This window comes from Musca autumnalis, unplaced genomic scaffold (genome assembly GCF_047663935.1).
Source record: "Musca autumnalis isolate F117 unplaced genomic scaffold, ASM4766393v1 scaffold_2, whole genome shotgun sequence".
In the NCBI taxonomy this organism is placed as follows: Eukaryota; Metazoa; Arthropoda; class Insecta; order Diptera; family Muscidae; genus Musca; species Musca autumnalis.
In genome coordinates this window covers 463,082-479,134 of record NW_027411755.1, presented here as the reverse complement: position 1 = coordinate 479,134, position 16,053 = coordinate 463,082, and the positions used below count along the sequence as shown (strand labels likewise).

The following is a 16,053-nucleotide window of genomic DNA, read 5'->3' as shown; positions in this document are numbered from 1 at the left end:
TTGATATTATCTTTCAGCCACAACAATAAATTGGACCATAACTGTGGCCTTTAGAATTTTTTTTGGGATAATGCACCTTTGGCCCTATACAGATTATTGTGGAAACAAATATCGTTCATTGGCACGTGTTGTTGTTAACCGATATCGCCATAAAATTTCATATATAAGAGTTTTGGATCAAATGGAAAAAATGTAGGGGGGTAGGAGTTCCTATATATTTTTTTTATCGCCCTAATGTACTTGCTGTTTGCTTTTTTCAGATTTTACTTAAAACGAGAAAAAAGTCAACGGAAGAGAATCTGAGTTAATATCGCTGAAATGACTAACCGTTTGGCCGGTATTTCTTAAAAACACATTTACCATGGTCTTGGTTTAAACTGGTCATACCAAAAGAGACCAACCAAGCCAGCACAACATTTCCAACATACACGACGCCAACAAGTCTGTTTGTATGATTTTTGATTTACGATTTTTAGATATCACACTTTTTCCATAAACTATTTACGATTTTGAAATGAAGCTACCGCACGCACGTGTGTTCGTGTGCTTGTTTTCGAAAAGAAATGGCTAAGGAATTAAATCGTGCTACAAAAACAACAAAAAATGAATGCGGTGCAAAAATATTATTTTGTTGGCAATTGGTGAAGATACTTTTATTGTATTGTTCAACGTTTCAGTTGGATGTAAAGCCATATTATTCTATTAATTTGGTTCTGAAATCGATTCGGTATGGTATATTTTGTATTAGTTACCTGAATGTGTATTATCGCCGAGCATCCTCTTCTATAACTGATGTTAAAAAGGTTTTGCTCTTGTGGCATCTCTTCTGGCATCCCGACAAAACTATTCTTCTTTTTTTCAAAATACACGGACTTTCTGACGTAGATGCTGCTAGCAATGACTGAGCATGTCCTTTTCATTCTGTCATCCCGTAATTTAGGAGACACGAGCTTTTACTTAATTTGCACAAACGTTAAAAGCCTGTCATAAAAAAAATGTTTTTATTGATTCAAACCAAAAATAATAAACCGAAAATATTTTGGTTAAGTAATTGCTTTTAAAGCGAATATATTTTAAAGCAGTGGCGACGTGATTTACGAACGGTTTATGGGTAATGGCAAACGGTTTGACTTTTCCTAGGAAGAATGAAAAATGGCAGAGATAATAAAGGAGAAAAGAGGACAATAATATCTCCAAGTACTGGATATTGTGTTTGTTTACCAATATTGTACAGTGGTTGTAAGCCAATGCATAATGTTTTTGCTGTCAATGATATTATTGTACCATTACTAAGACAATTTCAGAGTCAATACAAATTATGAGTTTTCTGATATCATCAGACAAGAACAAAATATAAACAATGTCTAATCTATGTATCCAACTGTAAATTATTTACCTTAAACAACAAAAAACTTACTTTGCCAAAAATCGTCTTCGTGTCACTACACTTAGCCTGTTCTGGATGAATGCATGTGGATTTGTATCCATTCATTAAACCAAATATTATGAATGTAATAACAACAGGCATTAGGCAGCCCTTGGAGATGCCGCTCGCAAAATGTCAGGTCACATATGCATGCATTAGCAGCGCCAGCAACACAGCTCCCAAATGACAAATATGGTAGTAATAAATAGCATAGTGTGGTTGGACACATACATATCGCTCATTTACTCAAAGAGTGGCACATCTCAAAAAATCCAGTTTCGATAAAAACGCTTTTTAAGTTGGCGATTGAAATTAAAAAGATTATTAATCGAAAAATAACTACATGGACCATATTATGCAAATAGATAGCCAGATATCAGTGCTAAATTTCTGTGCAAAATCAAGCATGATTTGAAGTGGTTTGGTGCTTCATAAACTAAAAAAAATTTTTTTGATGAATTTTGTAAATGAGTAAATGAGCTGTAACTCGTTGAGGTAAAGAGATATGAGAAAGAAAATTTGACACAAGATAAAGTAAAAGTCGTAGAAAAAATAGAAATTGCTAACTCAGAAAACACACTTGTTGAGTTATGCCACTCTTTGAGTAAATGAGCGTTATGTATGTACGTATCTGTGTGGGCCACTTTATTTATTTATGTGTGTGAACATTAACTCTGTGGTAAATTGAAAATTATTACAGATAATGCCATCTGTCATGATACTTTGACAGCGGATGCTGCCGCTACCCTAGCGACGATACCTACAACTATGCCGCAGAAGAACGCAAAGCAAATTCAAGCCAAGCTAAACATAACCAAAAATATATAACTCGATACTCTGCAGGAACAGTGAGAGCTGTTTTAATGGCTTATCTCATAGCAGGAATAGAAAACAAGATTTATTTACAAAAACTTGGCATCCGCAATGCCATTGAAGGGGTAAAGGCGAAGAGTTTGGCTAATGGCAAGAAAACTAACATCCAACATTGTCCCAACTACCGAAAGGAGGGAGGCTGTTGGTTGGTCGGTAGACATCAAATGCAATTGCAGGACTAAAATATGTTCCCTAACAAATAATAGCCATAGTGGCAATTGTATCACACTTTCTAAAACGATGCATTAAATTATTCAAGTCTTGTGTCCCCCCTTGTGCACAGAGGACACGAAATACCATATCGGAAGGACAAACGAACAAACAAGTTGGTATTTTATGGCTTTCAATTGCCAACAATTTAGGAATACAAAATACAATAATTATTCCTTTAAGTGTTTTCCACACACTGTGCGTAATGGCTAGTTATTTTAATTTGAGATGCAACAGATTCCAGAGGGTGAAAGTTGGGCAATATAAAAGATGTTAAAAAAAATATTTTTTTGTCAGATTATCAAAGTTGTTGTTTTAATTAGAGTAGTAACAATATAATATGATAATACTTTCAATTCTGGGATCATGCCCTTAAATCATGGATTTTTAAATTGCTTCTTCCTATTTAAATTTTAAATTTTAATACAAAAGCTTTGACGACCTTTATTCCTAAAAAAAAGAAAATTATTTGCAGTTGAAATCAGCGACGCCTTCTACTTTATCAAATGTGTGGTGAAGCAATAAAAGAGCAATTAATTAAGAATTGTAAATGTGCATTAAAATAAAGTAGTATTTATTTTTATTTTTGCCAAAATACCACAAACCCCCTCGGCATGTGGTAAGGCAATGTGAAAATGGCAATGGAAGTCGATAACGATCACACCGACAAACCGCAAAACTTTTAAATGCTTAAGGCCATTATTATCATCACAGAGAATGGTGTTGAATTGCCGTTTTAGAGATGCTTGGCTACACGTGGAAGGCATTTAAGCTGGAGTATGTTTTATTCGAGATTACTTTAAAATATATTTGAAATACCAGACGGAATCGGGACTTATTGTTTCGCAAGGATAACTAAATTCCTCCCACCAAAATGGTAAATTTTTCTACGGTCATGGCAAACTATAATTTAAAAGAAAATACATTATTCATTATGGAAGACATGAAAGACTATTTTTCCCTTTTCGTAGAGAGCTGTCAAACAGCTAAGGAACCGTTTTTTAACAATGCTAAAAATCTTCAAGTTATATTAACTTCTAATACTTTTATGGACAAAATCGTCATAACATGAAAATCTCAATGAACTTAAGTGCAAGCTATAATAAAAGCTTTTAGTATCAACAAGAGCAGCAACGACAACAGCATCATAAGAACGAAACACAGCATCATCGACAAAAAATCGAGTAGGAAGCCACATTTAGGAACTTCTCCCTTCTCCGGGATTACAGAGTGATTTTGGTGAATGAACGAAACGGGAAATGCTATAAATTGAATGGAACCCAGCACCAAAAATCGCTCACCGTCGGCACACGATTTTTTGTTAAAAAAGCAAAGAACAGTTGTTGGTGCATATCATGGCGCAATAAAAAGGTGTTACATCTATAATAATAATTGTGCCATGCACTAGTTGTCAAGTGTGGTTATCAGCTGTCTTTTGGCGTTACACCTTTATTATTGCGCCATTATGCGCATGTAAGCGTTTAAACAACCCTTAATGTTCGTTCTTAAGGGGTTACCTCTACTTGTCACTTTCAAAAAATCGAAAAAAAATGTTATTGCCTTATTTTGAAGTACAGGTAGTATAGAGTATGCCGCAAAACTTTTCAACTCTACCGGAGCAAAATTGTCTGAGATATGAGCATTGGAAGGGAACAATTTATTGTGATTTGTATGTAGCGTGGAAACTTTAAACGCGTGTTTCTCGAAATGGCATTTTTGAAGTCGGTGCCAACGATAGCTCTAAAACGAATAGACCGATCTTCATATGGTTTGGTGAGCTTATTATATACATAAAAAGCTTGTCTTTATGCGAGACAGATTTTTTGCCTGAATTTTGGGCAAAAAATGGTAATTTTTTTTCGTTAAAAACGAAATTTTGACTTTGACAGATCACAATTTTTTTTAAATTTTTTTAATTCTGTTTCGCTTAAAGACAAGATTATTAGGTTCTTAAAAACGCCCATAAAATAAACGAAGATCGGCCCATCCGTTTTCGAGCTATCGTTGGCACCGCAAAATGCTTTTTCAAAAAAAGGGTTTCGCAGGTAGCCATTTACCACAAGACTATGCAATATTTTCCAACAACAAAAATTCCAGAAGTAGTTTAAGATGTGTTCTTTCAGATAGAAAAAAGATCTACTTAAAAATATTAATAGTTTCTTTGGAAAAAACCATGAAAAATGAGTTTTTTAGGCCTGCACAACTAGGGGTAACCCCTTAATGTTGATATGTTCCAACAGAGAACAAAATAAAATAGAAAGAAATATGATGTGTGTTGAAATTGAAAACAAATTCCACCTCAACTGTTCTAAAAGTAGAATATACATTGTATATAAAATACTTAGTTATTCTAATGGTTATAGAATAACTAGTTAGTTATTCACAGTGGCATGCCCTTGTTTGTAAGTAGTTACGACTACCAAAAATTACTATAAAATCGCATTATTTTGGTAATATATAAGTTCGAAATGAGTTTTAAAATATTTTCAACAACATTTAAATATACGTGAGGTATAATAGTGACTTCCTCATAAAAACTGATGGTTCGCATAATGCTTTACGCACACATTCGACGTTTAAACTTTTGCATTGAGAAGAAGTTCATTTAAACATCAGTCTATGCATTTCCGTTAAAATGAACCGTTCTATTTCGCTTTTGGTTATTTTACCTTTTTTCTGCGAACAAAAAATAGTATTTATGTATATATAATTGTTCCACAAACATTCCAGGCGGGACAAGGAAGACTTCTCTCATATCAATAAGTGCACCCCGATTCATATTAGCTCAATGATATGGGAGCTACAGTTTATCGCCGAGTCCGAACGGCGTATCCTAAGACCCCACTTGTAGAGAAGTTTTGCAAAATACTCAGGAAATAGACAATAGATTCTGATGAATTACTTTCACAAATTCCATTATATGTTCCTCCGAGGCAGATGAGGTATATTAATATTTTTAACATTCCTATTCATCGCGTAAATTATGCCATCCATAGCCCATTAATGAGAGCGTTTCGCTATATAAATGATACTAACATAAAATTTCAAAAAAATACTGTAAATTTATAGAGTTTTGCATTTCCAAAGATGATTTTAAACTGTATTTTGTAACTAAATTTTAATGAGGTGAATATAAATATCTAGATTTAAACAAATGTTTAGTTTAAGTATCATAGTCTGTAAGGAATACTTTGTTCTATAGACTGAAATAAATAAATAAATTAAATTAAATGTCACCAACTTTACTGAGGGGTATTTTGACACCGTTGAAAATTTGATGTTGCCTAGCCGGGGAATCGAACCCACGACCTGCGTGCAAGGCGGGTGTGCATACCATTGCACCACGGTGGCACCCACAAGAGGGAGAGGCTGCTAACCCAAAGATTACACATGCAAGTAACTTGCAGACAGTTCTGTATACATATTATAGCCGAAACTTAAATTTTTTTCGAACTGACACTTGCATGTGTAAACGTTCGGAAAAAAATTTGAAGTTACTTTCAAAGCACTTACATTGATTACTGACAAGGAAATTTTGTCGGCAGTGAGGTTGTTAGTTGGTTTGGCAGTGAATATGTGTGAGTGTATTGGTAGTTTTCGAACTGTCACTTGCATGTGTAATCGGGGGGTAAGAGGCAAAGGGTTACCATATGCCTCACCTCTCTCTCCTTCAAACTGCCAATTGCCCCATGGAAAACTGCCTAATATAAATATGGTCAAATTTGAAACATTTTTTTATACCTTTGTTATTAAAACAGGCTTAGATATTGAAAATCCTCAACATTAATATTTATTGGATTTTTTATACTTATTTATATTATTGTTAATACAATGTAACACTGCATGAGTGCCAAACTCTGCCATAGAAATAGTGCCTCAATGTCTGCCTGGTCGTTTCCTTTATCTCATTGTGTGTCCCTATTCCGTATTTATTTTTACTTCATTTCCGTTATTTTTATACAAAATACCAAAATAGATTTCTTTTTATGGTTCTAGTAATTTTTGTTCGTTTTGGACTCGTAGTTTGCACTTCGACATTCCATTTTTATTTCATTTTTTCTCCATTATTATTATATTTGCCCGCTGTTACTTGTATTTCAACGTTTAAGCAGCTTTTCCCTGTGAAATAAACTTCGAATGAAGTAAATAGCCTTCACGAATACTCTTGCCATCCCTGCAAACATGTCTGTGTTGGCTGTCTCAGTCGGTGTTCACCAAATACGATTTGCAAGAATTTGTTCGTCGGTCGTTGGTTCAGTTGGGGTCTCTTTTTGTCATGTCTCCCAGTTTCTTATCTGACAGAAAGGAAATAGTGCCGATATCACAATGTTCACTGTTCACATCTTTAGAAGTTTTCCCTTTTCAGGTTTGTATATAGGGCGCTGTATGCACTGCGGAAAGACTAAAAAAATTATGAGATAGTTGTTATATTTTCCGCGCTAAGGGATTACATTGTCATTATTATTGGAATGTAAAATACAAAATTGATTTCCGTTTAACTGCAAAACTTCAATAACCATAAAATGAAAGAGCGTTCAATTTGAAATTTATCTTTCAAAACAGAAACAAAACTGAAATCTTCTTATGAACTAAATAGGTGAATAGGAATAAGCATTTTCTACTGTGTTCTAAGCTGTTGAGTAAAGTCATAAATGTATACTCAACATTATCAAGAAAGACGAAACGTCGAAAGGAGTGTAAATCTGTTCTTGGTTCGGTTTTTGGAGCAAATGTTCTGTATAGGATCAACTTAGTAAGTAGAAGTCAGGACATTCGGCTTTTTCCCTTTTTATATTATCAAAGTGGTAATATTTAGACAGATTGTGTTGTCAACTATGACGCAACCAAGTGTTGTACGGACAATATTACATACCGAATCTGACAGTATTTTAAAAATATTAGGTTTGTCCTTGTACTCTATGGGGTCGATTTTGGATAGCAACTCAACTGTAGTTGCGTTGCCAGAAAAGAAAATCATGCAATTAAAATGAGTAAAGAGGCGGAATTTTTGGTCAAATTCAATCATGATCAGTGTTTTGAACCTACAGCTATAAATTTAATTGTAAAAAAGTATAATTTTAATGCGGAAATAGAAAATTCTATTACTAAATTTGCTGTGGGCAACGCAACTGGAGTTGGGTTGCTATCCATAATCGACCCCTATATTTTTTACTCTATATTTTTTACTTTTTTATCCACATTTCCATTGTACAACTGTCAAAATTCGAAACATTTGTAATAATTATTACATTATTATTAATTATTACAAATTAGCGATTACAGGGACAGACATATTATTATTTTCAAATTTAGTTGAATTTACATATTTTTTCCTCTGCGTGCACCAATAGACGTCAAATATATGGCTTACATTTCTTAAGTATTCTTTATCAATGCAAAACTTGTTGTAAGGGTTGTGTTTAGATATGCAGTTCGGACTCGAGGATAAAAATAAAGTCGCACGTCTATCGATGTGTATTAATCTATCAATGTATATGTACTCATTGATATAAAAGAAGCCTCCCTAGTTCCTTGGGGTGAGCATAGGAAATATATGTACGTATGAATAATATATATAAAGTAGCCGTACCACAGTATGGTAGGAAAATTCAGCTGATATGTATTCATATTTTCTGTTTTTTTTTCTTTTGGGTCAAAATTGATGCAGAATTTGCATTACAATGTTAGCTAATACAACAGTTTTAGCTTTTATACTAATATCTATTATCTGCTATGTTGCAAGTCGCCTTGTTGTTGTTGTTAATTTATTAGGAAAGAAACGGTAACATATGTTTCTTGCGCCAATCAACAGTCTTCATGGGTGTGTGTCTGTTGTTCTACTTAATAGTTTGTAAAATTTAATGGAATATCTCAACAGTGCTACGTGAAATTGAGGGTGAAACAAGAAGCTGCCGAACATTCTTAAGAAATTAATTTGATGCTATTCGTATAGCTGTGCGCACAATTATTCGACGGATGAAAGTCATTAAATTTTGCACACGTTGCGATGTGAACATAAAAATGTGTTTAAGGCAGAACACATATAAGTCTATCACATCATGGTCCTATACAAATTGACAGTCTCTACTGTTAATATGTACTATTATGGTTGCGAAGGAATCTTGACTGATACATTTGTTATGTCGTAATTGTTTACTGATATATGTGAGTAACTCCAGATTTTTATAAACGTCACACATATACATTTATTTATAGAATCTACCATTCATTTATATGACACTAGCGGACCCGGCGAACTTCGTCTCGATATTAAGGAATAAAATTTCATACAAAAACTCAATTTTCGATTTTTCCAATTTTCCGACTTTTCCAGAGAGATTTTCCAAAATTTTCTTTCGTAAGGACCTTCTCCTCGAAAATACGAATAACTGACAAAAAATTTTACAGAAATCGGCCTAGCCGTTCTCATTTTATGAATTACTATACATTTTTTACACCATTTTTATATATATAGATTCATAGTATCAGGAATTTCACGCCCAGATATTATATACAGAAATGCATTTAATTAAAGAGTGTCAGCGTGGTGATATAGAATGGACACTGTATGTAATGTAGTGTAATGTTGGCGACATTTCTTGAGTATTTAAACCATGGGGTTTAAGACATGACATTCGGACTCGACGATAAAAAATATATTCCATATCATTGTGCTAACATGAATCGGAATGTACTCATTATTGATCGGGATGTACTGTTATTGAAATCCATAAAGAATAAATATACTCTTTGAAATTTCTCTCTCATATTAATATAAACTTGGACATATAGTCCATTCCTGAATATTGTTTTTCCAAGACTTCTCTTTTCTTCCCCTGGACTATCTTCCCTCAATTCAAAAATTCTATAAACAAACGTATGTCAATTCAAAAAAAAAAAATGTTCCAGGATTTATAGTACTACATATTGAAATATATCAGCGACGGGAATGTATATGCAGTGTTGTTAGGCCACACAGGAAATTACTTTTTTATGTTTGCTGAAAATGGGTTTAGAATGTAAAAGAAATAAATAAAACTGATTTCCTGTTTTTGTCAATCCACAATGTATGAGTATAATTTTCGCATGCATTGTAAGTGAATCTGAAATTAGATTTTTTATTGAAAAATAAATGATTAAAATTTCGAAGACTCCTATCGACTTATTATGAGGCCTGTAATAGACAAATGTTTTAAATTTGAAAATCAAAGTTCTCTTATCACTTACCAAATTTTTTCTAAAGCCAAATTATGTTCCTTTACATGTTTCATTCTAAAGCCAAATTATGTTTCTCTACAAAGTGTATTTCCATGATTTTTATTCTGATTTTCCACGTAGTAAGTCCATGTCTACATTAGGCAATTTAGCTTGCGGCAATTGTTAGTGTGATGGAAAGAGAGGTGAGGCATATGGTATCCCTTTGCCTCTCAACATCCCCTCTCACCGGCAAGCTGACAATTGCCACAAGGAAAATTCCTTAATGTATATATGGACTAACTATAATTAATTTTTCTACATTTATTTAATAAATAACTTATTAGATATGTTTTTGGTTTTTACATATGTACATTAAAAAACACTGTAAAAACGTTTACTTTTTGTAATGGTTTTCCCCTTCCATAATCACATTTTCATTTCATATTAAACTTTCAAGGGGTATGCAAGAAATTCTGTCACACAACCAATAAGAAAGGTTAGAGAAACTTATAAATATTTTATGATTTAAGGGAATTCGAAACATGCTATACCTATATTCACAATTAAAAACCTACACATACGGAAGGGAAAGCATGGCTGCGAAGGCATGCACTTCTTCTACGTAAAAGTGCTTTTATATGAATGTAGAAAGTGTTTGTTGTTGGAAGGAAGCATTGATTTTACTCGATTTGATGACAGTTTTAATTGTCCGGAAGGTTTTGGGTTGTAAGACTTGCAATACGGTACAATGGAATTCTAGGCTACTTAAATAGAAATATATCGTTGACTCAAATCTTTGTTTGTCGTCTAATAATGAATACAATTTTCTCTCTTTTCAGATGTTTGCCTTAACATAGGGACACACAAATAAGATGTCCCTAAACGATGTAAAGGAGTCTGTACAACATAACATTAGTGTTTTCACAAATTCTCGTTCAGTGCAGGTAAGGTATTTCCCAGCAAAAATTTGGTAGCAACATGAGCCGAATAACCCATTATTAAAGTAATGTAAACAAGCTACTTTTTGCATTACCAGTAAGCTGAAAAATAATGGGTTATTTCTTAAAATTTGTGAAAGCAAAATTATTTACTGAATCCCCACTAAGTAATGAGTACACGCAGAGAAAAAATATTTTTCGGTTTTGTTGGAACAAAAATATCTATTTTGGTTCCAAAAATGTGTTTGTTTTGTACAAACATTGTAATCCAAATCCAAAAATACCATCTTTTGTTCCGAACATAGAAAACAAAAACAACTTTCGAATTTCCGCAATATTGTAAAAATCGTTAACAATACCGATTGTACGAACAATCATAATCTAAATTTTTTACAAAACATATTGTCAGCCCTGAAAACCAGATACTAAATTTTTTGATTTGAGTGTATATACTTCTCATATACACTTTTCACATAACTTGGATATAAATGTCGCGTATAATATTGCAATCATTGATGAATACAATACATGGTTTGCTACTTTAGCTGACAACAAAGACAAACAAAAAGCCACTAGCAGCCACCACCACAACATAAGGTATAATTAAACACCATAACAAAAATGAAAAGGAAAGAAGAATGAAACAAAACAGAAACAAATAAAAACAAGAGTCTCATTGTTGGTATACACACACACACAAAAACAAAGATAAAGGCAGCATGTCATACAAACACCACAACTCACCAAAATTGTTTTTTCAACACGGCATCGAATAGCGAGAGAAGAGAAACAAATTTTCGAAGAAAAGAGAGAAATATTGTTCAGTTGACACAAACTATTTTTGGATTCACAATACTACATAAGGAATCCAACAATATGTTAACAATACATATTTTGCTCTTGGAATATTGTTGGATCAAACATATTTTTTTCTCTGCGTGTACAGTACGCGAGTTTTTGTTAACAAAATAACGAACAGTTCATTCATATGACCAATTCCCATATTATGAATATAGGTTAAACGCTTATAGCGAAAGTCGTATACTAGGACTATAACCAGAAAATATCAAGCCAGAACCATAAAACCATATGTTTACAATATTCTTCCAAATGATTAAAATGACGGATATCCATATTTCCCATTCAGCTTAAACTCACTCTTGACTCATATGCTCGCTTATTAAGAAATTCGACTAAAAATTACGTTGTATTATAACAAGCTAGATTTATACAACATCAACATCAGTGGAATATTTACAATGAAAGCATACTACCCCATTGGTGAATATATGACGTTAAATGCCCTGCAAAAGACGGCAATTGTAAAATTGAAAGTATTCACTTGACAGAACCCGCACACGTACTGTCCGTGTGTACGTTTGTGATCCATTCAAATGCTAGCCAATAAACTACGTCAGCTTTATGATGATATCATACTCGTTCCTAAAACAACTGTGGCGTACTACCTAATTGCGCAAGGACCTGGAGAAGCCGACATGGATTATAGATTTGGCAATACTCGTATATGAATATGAGTGACGACAATGTAAATGTCAAACATGAACATAAGCAGGTATTCATTACACACGAGCCTTATAAATGGGACGAATCAAAAATAATAAATCTAGTGTCTACTATAAAAGCACTAAAAAAAAATCGTCAATTCTTACCTATGAATTTCTAGGGCATTTGCATAATGGTATCCCAGATGAATAATTTAGAGTTAAATAAGTAATCTCGTTAACCTGTTATAAAACTTATCGATCATTTAACTTAAGTATGGAACTGGCACATTGTAGGCAACTAGTCATTTTAGTCAATTACCCAGCAAAAAATTATGGAAGTTGTGCATGTGGATATATGATTTCACTACATCCTTCGATTCAGTCCACACGGAGTTATGAAAAATGCACTCCGTTGGATACATTTTATAAGCACTTGCTTAAATATCCCTACACACAAAGCCAGTTTGCTAATCCCTACCTGCCGCTGGCAAAACAAAAAGAGTGCATAAATTTCAAAGAATTTGTTATAAAATAAAGAAATAAAAACTTAAGTTGCGAACATTTTTGCGACAATTCACAAGACGGAATTTTTAATGGAGTGGAGTTGTGTCGAAAGCTGAACTAGTGATGGGAAGGCAACATAAAAAACGTATAGGATGATGACGCAAAATAAGATGCGCTTGGATTAAATGGAGAACGGAGGAAGTAAGATCAATTGCGATTGAATTTAATGGAAACTTTAAACATATAATAAAGTTCTTTGTATTCCTGGGATATTTGGCAATGCCTTGCATTTTTATTGCATCTTTAGACTGATTAAAAGTACAATCCGAAGAAGGCGTATAAATTCAATCCAAAGCACAACATCAAAAGCCGTGGTTTGGATCTAAAATGGAGTGCATCCTAGCTGTGTGCTGTCGAAACAAAATTGAGTGCATACTAGCTGCGCGCTCTCTTGTAAAATTCATAAGTGGATTCATAGGAAATGATGTCCTTCAACGGCAAATGTACTGTACACTTGTACTGATTAACTGCATCCATGGATGCAATTTTTTTGCTGGGTATCATTTATGATAATTAATGATCCTGGCTGTTTACGTTAAATGTGTCCTGTCAGACATTTTGCAATAACATGGGGTTAAGTTCAGTTCGAAAACAGTTTAACAACATTTTCATTTTTGGTTGTTATTGTTATACTATGCGGGCCAATTTTATTATTAGAAGCAATATTGTCTTGCATTTCCGCCAGTTTATGTATTTTTAGTTTAGCTGTATACAAAATATCTTCCCCTTAGTCGATGTCTTGAACTACCTTCTGATTTTCTGACAAATGCTCGCCTACAAAACATTATTTTTACTAAAGCAGTTTGTGGTGCCCAAAACGAAATAACCGAATCGAAAACGAATAAACCAATCAGCAATTATTTTATGGGATCATTAGGAATCTAATAATATTGTACTTAAGCAAAAAGGAATTAAAAATATCCATTTAAAAAATGGTGAACTGTTGCAGCCAACATTTCGGGCCGAACTTTTTATTTCCTCCACCATGAAATACTTTGATCAGGTGGTTGGTACTGTTATATGAGGGCTACAATAAAACGTGGATCAATGTCCATAATTTTTGTTGGAGAAGTTTATTGATCACTGACAAATTATATAACAATAATAAAATATATGACAAATTATAGCTAATTCGGTCTGCAAATGCAGCTAAAAACGTCAAGCGATACCGTTACATGGGGGCTACACAAAACGTAGACTTATATTGGCAATTTTTAGTGGAGAAGTTTTTTGGTCATTGGGAACCTCAAATGTCTAAATTCAGCTAATTCGGTCAGAAAATGTAGCAAAAATCCTTAAAATACCTTAAATACCTTAAAATACCAAAACGTGAACCTACCTATATAGCCCATCTTTGAACTTGACCTGGTCCACGAAAAAAGACCCACGGGTGCAAAATTTTATCTCAATTATTGCGGACGCTAGAGTGATTAGAACAGACGGACATGGTTGGACCGTCTTAGAATTTTATCCTGATCAAGAATATATATATAATTTATAGGCTCCTAAATAATTAGTTCAATGTGTTACAAACAGAAAAATAAACTTAATATACCCTCCATACTATGGGGGAGTGTATAAAAATGGATAGTTCTTCGTCCTTAAATTCGTCAATTTTTTTTAAAGTATCTCGTTTAAGGACAAGATTTGTTTATATATGTATAATAATCCCACGAAACCATATGAATATCGGATCATCCATTTACGAGCTACAGGGGGCACGGCTTTCAAAAATGTCATTTCGAGAAAAACAATTTTTTAGTGTCTATACTACATCCAAGCAAAATAACGCATTAAATGTTTCTCTTCTTTTGTATCTTCGACTCGAAATTTTTCGAAAAATATTCTATTCTACTTGTACTTTAAAGTGAACCAATAAAGTAATTCTGTTTTTTTTTTTTATTTGCAAGTACCTTTAAGATAAATATTTTCGTTTATATTTGTTTCTTATGTGTCGTAAAGGATTTCGGTAAGCATAATGTATTTGTAAGGAATTACATGCGAATCCCAATTTGTTATTTAATTTTGCTGCATAAAGAAATCTCTATATGAAATATCTGCTACATTAAATGGGTTTCAGTTCGTTATTCATAGTTTTTTTTTACCCATAAATACAAATGTATCCTTAATTGCATACATTTGAATACGTTTTTCTGTATTCAAAAATTGTCTTCTCGGCTATTGTTTCCAACTGATTTCAATTGCTGTTTGATATCCAACAAGTTTGTAGATGAGGAAACCAAATCCCTTTTCAGTTCTTATTTTGTTAGTGTTACTGTCGTCACAAGCTATTAGCATATATGGTCGCTGGCAGTCATTTGACGATAATTAATCGCATTTAATGCAGTACTTGAAAATTCTGTTTGATTGATAATGCGTATTGACATTTGGAGGGACACATGTGCCGAAACCTCCTCTCACCACACATACCGAACAAAAAATCCCACTCAATTAATTGTTAAGCTTATCAATGAGAAACGAACGAAATCTGGCAAACTACATTTAATAAGGACAAACAGGGGAAGAAGCGATTTAAGCCGATTAAAATGATTGAAGCAAAATTGAAGTAGTGCAGTTGTCCACAATTAGAATTTATCAATTCTTCATATAGACAGTTTTTAAGCCAAAACGGTTAAATTAATAAAAGAGATCTTCATATGTCGATTTCGATTTCTGGGACTAGAATCGCGGTTCTCAATCCCGGAAATTTGCACACTCAAATTACTTGCCGTATTGTGAAAGCCTCTGAAAATTTGGATACATTTAACAGAGCCTACATGCAGTCGTGGGTATTTGAGCTATGAGTGTAATTTTCACCTACGAAAAATCAGAAAAATATTATAGCTTATTTTGAAGTATAAGTAGCATAGAATATTTGGTAAAATGTTCAAGTCGATAGGAACAACATTGGCTGAGATATGAGCGTTGGAAGGGAAAAATTCAATGTGATTGATTGACGCCAACTGTAGTTCGAAAGCTAATGAGCCGATTGTCATAAACATTTGTGGGCTGATCAAGAACATCAAAATCACGTCCCTCAATGATCTTTTTTTTTAATTTGTTGTCCCTTTTTTGACAAAATAACGCCAGTTTTTAAACAGCAATTTAAATTTTTAAGTTTTGCCTTTTTAGGGCGAACTAATCACCTTAGGTCATATAGCTCGATTAATTAAATTAATTATAAATTTAAATGTTGATTATTTGGTCCACCCTTTCTTTAAAACATAATATTCGAAATAAGCCAATAAAAATATATGGCGATCTGTTTATTAGTTTTCGTGCTAGAGTTGGCACCGCAAAGCGCTTTAATAAAAGCAGGGTTTCGTAGTCGACAATTTGC

General features: G+C 33.3%; 1 protein-coding gene across 9 annotated transcripts in view; it reads left to right on the top strand.

The window, feature by feature from the left end:
- Positions 1 to 16,053, top strand: part of B4 (imaginal disc development protein B4) — a 164,586-nt gene that overhangs the window by 85,515 nt on the left and 63,018 nt on the right. For all 9 annotated transcript variants that reach the window (XM_073966480.1, XM_073966481.1, XM_073966488.1 and 6 more), the window contains one exon: positions 10,546 to 10,650. The gene's annotated coding sequence lies outside the window, so the exon portion shown is untranslated. The remainder of the gene's footprint in view (positions 1 to 10,545; positions 10,651 to 16,053) is intronic.